The sequence below is a fragment of the Chrysochloris asiatica genome, unplaced genomic scaffold (assembly GCF_000296735.1).
Source record: "Chrysochloris asiatica unplaced genomic scaffold, ChrAsi1.0 scaffold00074, whole genome shotgun sequence".
NCBI lineage: Eukaryota > Metazoa > Chordata > Mammalia > Afrosoricida > Chrysochloridae > Chrysochloris > Chrysochloris asiatica.
This window is the reverse complement of record NW_006408592.1, coordinates 6,329,678-6,335,972: the sequence shown is the minus strand read 5'-3', so window position 1 is coordinate 6,335,972 and position 6,295 is coordinate 6,329,678. Positions and strand designations below refer to the sequence as shown.

Genomic DNA, 6,295 nt, shown 5'->3' with positions numbered 1-6,295 from the left:
CCTGACCCAAGTCATGGTATTTTAATTAACCTCATATGCATGTGAAGGTTGAACAATGAATAAGTTGACCTTAGAAGAATTAATGTATTTGAGATATGGTACTGGAGGAGAATATTAAAAGTACCATGGACCACCAAAAGAACATATCTGTGATGGAGGAAGTACAGCCAGAATGGTCCTTAGAAGCTAGGGTAGCCAGACTTCATCTCTTATACTTCAGACATATTATCAGGAAGAACCAGTTCCTGGAGAAAGACATCATACATGGTAAAGTGGAGGGTCAGAAAAAAAGGGGAAGACCCCAATGAGATGGACTGACACAGTGGCAGCAGCAATGGAGTCAAGCACAGCAATGATTGTGAGGTTGGCGCCAGACCAGGCAGTGTTTTGGTCTGTTGTGCTTAAGGCCACTATGAGTTGGTGCCAATTTGATGGCACTTAACAACAGACAACATCTCCTTGATGTTTTCCCTCATTTTTGTTGGTCCTCTACCAAACATGTACAAAGTTTAGGGTATATAATATAGGTACAAAGTGTAGTGTTCAAAGTATGGCAACCCTCAAAGGGAAGTTTCAATACAGATTTCACAGAGTCCAAATTTAATCTGCATGTTGAAAATTGAGTAACAATCATTAGGTAATGCAAGCCCTGGACAATCCAAGCAGAGAGCCCAGTGAAGGCACAGCAAGCTCTAGGTTGTGTGAACGGAGATTCAGTGACAGTTGAGAGAGATTTAGGGATGACTTATGTACTAGAACTTGACAGTAGATTGACCATGGCATTAAGAGAAGAGAGGGAAGTCATAGATGGCTGAGGGTGGGGTTTGGTGGTGGAAGGATGGTGATGCTTCAGATTAATCTCACCAGAAACAGTCAGAGTTGCCTATTTAGGGCAAAAAGAAAAAAGTAGTTTGATTGGATATACAGATCTATAATGAGGTAGTTTAGATACTCATACATTTTTGGAAACAAAGTGCTACAGAGAGGACGCTTGGCTAACTTTCACCTGGAGGCCTCAAATTATAGCAGACCCCACATCTGCAATCCCATCACCTTTATGAACTGTTGAAACCTCCATCAGATATTTCTCAGTAAGATAAGTGAACACATTGCTATCAAATTAAAGATGAAAATGCTGGAAAAATGAATAGCCTTTTGCTGAAATAATAGAGGACTAGTAATTTACTTAATTAAACTGACTATGTTTGAGTTAAAATACAGGGATTCTGTTTGCTGAAAAAGCAAAGTTTAAAAGTACCTGAAATCCCTAGATGAGGCATAGGTGAGATAGTCTTCCAACAGCAAATCAAGTATGTATAAAGTTAATTCATTTTTCACAGATAGTTTCTCAGTTGTACTTGTTTTTTGGACTAGAAAATACAGGCAGAATATTCTCAAAGCATAATAGTCTACTGGGGAAAGAAAATCAACCTGTTTCCCAGCTACCCCTAGCTACTTCTTCTCCAGAAGCAACTACTGTTTTTAGTTACTTATGTATCTTATAAAACATTTTATACTAATGAAAGCTTGTTTGTATGGTTCTATATATTTACACAAATAGCATATTATACTCAGTTCTGTGCCCTTTTCTTCCATTTAGTAATTTATCTTGAACATCTTTCCAGGTCAGTGTGTTATTGATAAATGTCATGGCATCAGTTCTGACTCTTAGCAACCCTACATAGAATTTCCAAGGGGCAGTTGATGGGTTTGAAGCACTGATCTTGCAGTTAGCAATCTAGTGGTTATCCTACAGCGCCACACCCATACACCAATCTACTGTATGGATATACATTTATTTAGCAAGTCCTCTATTGATGGTGGTTTGTGTTGTTTCTATTCTTTTGTCATTATTAAAAAAAAAAAAAAAATGCCCAGGCAACTTAGACATTGGTTATGTAAAATGTTGTTGTTATGTGCCGTGGAGTCGGTTCTGACTCATAGCGACCCTGTACAGGGTTTCCGAGGCTGTAAGTCTTTACGGGAGCAGAAAGCCTCATCTTTCTCCTGTGGAACAGCTGGTAGTTTCAAACTGCTGACCTTGCGTTTCACCGCCTGATTCATAACCACTGCGCTACCAGAGCTCTTTATGAGGGGGCAATAAAGGCAAGAAGTGACTAGCTTACAAGTTTTCAATGGGGAGTTTAGTTTAAGAGTGTGTGGGGGAAGATAGAGTCCCCACTGAATAGTTTTCATCTTGTCTAGATGGGGATAAGATTCTTACGGTTCAATAGTGAGTAATTAGTATCATGACTAATTCCTACTGTCACAATTGTAAAGGTAGAAGTTTTGTAACAAAAATGGGGAGTAGTTAATCTTACAGTCCAGACACAGAGGACCCTAGGACCATCAAGCAAAAAGAGCATAAGAAGTGACACCAGAGATGGAGGCAAAGACGGGGACATGGAGAGAGGGAGCAGCTGAGGACTCTAGATTCATGGAATGAGAGGGCCGAGAACTGGTGGCCAGGAGGCAGGCTTGCAGAATGTGCCCTTTGGTGGTGTAAATTATTATATATGCCTGAGTGTTTAAAAAAAAAAAAAAAAAAAAAGATCTAAAATGAATAGAGAGAAATACTGTTAACTGATGGTAAACGGAGGTGATTATAATCATTGTAATGAAACAAAGTATATGACTTGTTGAATGCAAAACTGATAACTGATTATCTGCCCTGAAAACTTTCATTCAATTCACAATAAAAACTTTTAAAACAAAACAAAAACAAAATGCTGTATGAAATATTTTGGAACATAGGTCATTTATACTTTGTAGAATAAAGTCCTAAGAGTGGGGTTAAAGAGTCAGAGAATATGTGCATTTTAACTCTTCATAATTATTGCCATATTGCTCTCTAGTTAACATTCCCATTAGCAGTTTATGAAAGTAACTATTTTCCCACAACCTATCCAGTGTAATGAGCTATCAAACACTTCCATGTTTGAGCATCTAATAGGTGGAAATGGCACTGAGCATGGTTTCATTTCCTTTGGAGTTTCTATGAAGCGACTTACATGGGATTTGTTTCTCAATGTAGGTTCCATCAAGGCCAAGACATTTTTGTAAGTAATGGTACCAATCCATAAAGAACTGAGGGTCCTCAGAATTTAACTATGTCAGTGCAGTTTTGTGTTTTGGTTTTTTGTTGTTGTTTTTTTTTTTTTTACATTATTAACTGAAGAAAAATTGATGCCTTTGAAATGATTTTTAAGATTAGGAAACAAAAAAAAAAGTCAGAAGGAGCCCAATCAGGATGTTAAGGTAGATGTCTAATTATTTCTATTGAAACTCACAGAATTGCCCTCGTTTGATGAAAAGAATGGGCAATAGCATTGGTGTGGTTGTGAAGGACTCCTGGTGAAGCTTCCCCATATGTTTTTCTTCTAAAGATTTGACTAACTTTCTCAAAACAATTTCACAATAAGCAAATATTATTGTTCATTGGCCCTCCAGAAAATTAACAAGCAAAATTATTTCCAAAAAAACGTGTTGCCATGATCTTTGTCGTTGATCAGATCACTTTTGCTTTGACTAGATCACTTTCAGGTGTTGGTAGCCATTGATTTTATTTTACTTTGTCGAAAGGATCATGCTATTTCATTTTCTGTCACAATTCTTCAAATAAATGTTTTAAGCTCTTGTTCCAATGATAAAATTTCCATGGAAGGGTCTGCTCTTGTTTGCAGTTGATCTGGGTATAATAGTTTTGGCACTCATAATGCAGGAAGTTTACTCAACTTTAATTTTTCAGTCAGAATCATATGTTAAACCAATTGAGATGCCTATGGTGTTAGCTATTATTTCTGCTGTTAATCATGTGGTCTCTTCAATTAGGGCACAAACAAGATGAATTGTTGTCTCACAAATATATGTGAATGGTCTGCCACTGCAAGTTTCATCTTCAGCATTGTCTTCTTTCTTCTTAAAGTAAGTTATCCATTTGTAAACTGCTGATTTCATAAACTTTTCATAAAGCATCAATGATTTCACTGTTTTTATACCCATGTTTTGCCATAAATTTGTCACTTACTCTTGCTTCAATTTTAGTAGAATTCATGTTGCAGTGATAGGGACTCTTCCACCAGGCATCTTATCTTTCTTATCACCTCAAACCAGATCCTGTTCTGACACATTACAAGTTAGTATGAGTTTATCTTCATGCAAAAAATTTGATGCAAACAATGTTGTTGTTGTTAAGCAGCATGGAGTCAGTTCTGACTCACAGTGACCCTGTATAGGATTTCTGAGGAGTGGCTGGTGGGTTTGAACTACCGACCTTGCGGTTATCAGTTCAGTTCTTATCTTACAGGATCACACCATGGCTCTGAAATCCATGCAAACCTTTCCTAATATCCATTTTTAATGAACTTTTTGGAGATCCCTCATATTTCCTTTTCTATAAATTATATATCCTAAATGTTGATCTTTTCCTTAATAGATTAAAGTTTCTGCTGTTAATCATGGGTTCTCGTCAATTAGGGCACAAATAAAATGAATCATTTCCTCACAAATATATGTGAATGGTCTGCCACTGCAAGTTTCATCTTCAGTTAGATATTTATTATGGGGTTGGCACTGTTCGAAGGAGCCCTGCTGGTGCTATAGGATAAGCACTGGACTTCTAATCACAAGGTGAGCAGTTCAAACACACAAGCCACTCCAAGGGAGAAAGATGGGGCTTTCTGTTCTCACAAACAAAAAGGTCATTAGGAGTCAGAAATGACCCGATGGCAGGAAGTTTGGTTTTGGTATTGAGAGACAGTGCTCTAAGCATTAACTTTCTCGGTCCTTATGGAAACTCTATGAGGTAGGTACTTTTTCATCATATTAAAAAGGAAACAGACCTCCAGAGAAATCTAGTAATTTTTCTAATGTCACACAGCCACAAAGTGGCAGACTTGTATTTGAAGCTAGGCAGTCTGGCTCCAGACTCTTCTTTGACCTAGTGAAATTGAAGACTGAGATAGCAACAGTTGGTAAATGCAGGAAGCGAATTCAAAAGAGATTAACTGTTGCTCTCTCATGACCAGTGAGGTCTTCAGCTCCTAAATAATTTGCTCCTTGGGGAATATTGATAAAAAGTAGTTTCATTTATCCTGAGCATCTTCAACAGCACCCCTGGAGGAATAAAAACAGAAAAGGCCAAGTATTTCAACAGGGGATCTGGAGGTCACAGAACCTTTTCAGAGAACGTGCTCCAGTAAGCCTCACTCTGGCGTTTCCTCTGGACACCCCTTACTCCATTCTTTTCCCAAACCATTGCTACTACTGCATACTTATGAGGAAAACAAGAACGGAGGGCTTGTATTTCCATTAGACATAAAATTTGAAGAGATTGCTTGAATCCCAATCAAGAACAACCTACTCATCACCCACCAAGATTGGTAAATCAAGGACCCAAATAGGAAATGATGAAGCTCCTTTCTGTAGGGGCCAGAGCACAAATCTTTGTCCCACTTCTTCAGAAATGAAAAAAATTGCCCAAAGTCACACAAGCAGTGAGTAGCAAAGTTTGGACTTGCATTCAGGTCTCTCAACACCCTGGCAAATATTCATTTCCCATATTCTTCTTCAGACATTATAAATCCTTTATCTGCTTCTAAAGAAGTGACGCCTTATCTTGCAGCTCACTGCTTGGCTGATGAGCATGTTAAAAAGGCAACGTCCTTTGGCAGCGTCTGTGTGGTTGGAGTCAACACAATAACTCACCCCAGTTTGGGCCAAACAGACACTGCCAAGAAGCCTATCCGGAGCCCTCACTCCTTTGCTGTGAGATGAAGGAGATTGCAAAGACAAGTAGTACAGGGCCACAGTGCTTACGGAATTCCCTCTGTCTCTTTGGCTTTGGCAGATAGCAAAAGCTCTATCCTTCCCATCTACTTCTATGCCAAGGAAAAGCCCTGTGAAGGCAGCAGTTTTGAAGGGGTTAAAGGTGGTTGACCCAATGGGGCATCCTTATGGAGAGCCTGAACTCTACTCTTGTAGGCATTAAAAATAACAGTGACTACGTTTCTGCAGCACTTAACAGTCCCCAAAGTACTTTTATCACGACAACAACCTTGCCAATAAAAAGGCATTTATACTTACACATAACACGTCTTCTTTCCCTTAACATACCAGCCTTACTGCATACACACTACTTCACTCTCTAGCCAAAACACACACACAACTCTTTTACTTATCTTTTCTTTTCTTTTTTTTTAATCCAATGCTGAGTTCATTTGATAGGTCTATGGTTGCACAGTTAATATAGGAGCAAGATCATCATTTTGAATTTAGCTTGGTGGTTCAAACCCAT

General features: G+C 38.5%; 1 pseudogene; it reads left to right on the top strand.

The window, feature by feature from the left end:
- The window catches only part of LOC102839952, a 45,362-nt pseudogene extending 39,587 nt beyond the window's left edge, over positions 1–5,775 (top strand).
- The last annotated feature ends 520 nt before the right edge of the window (positions 5,776–6,295 follow it).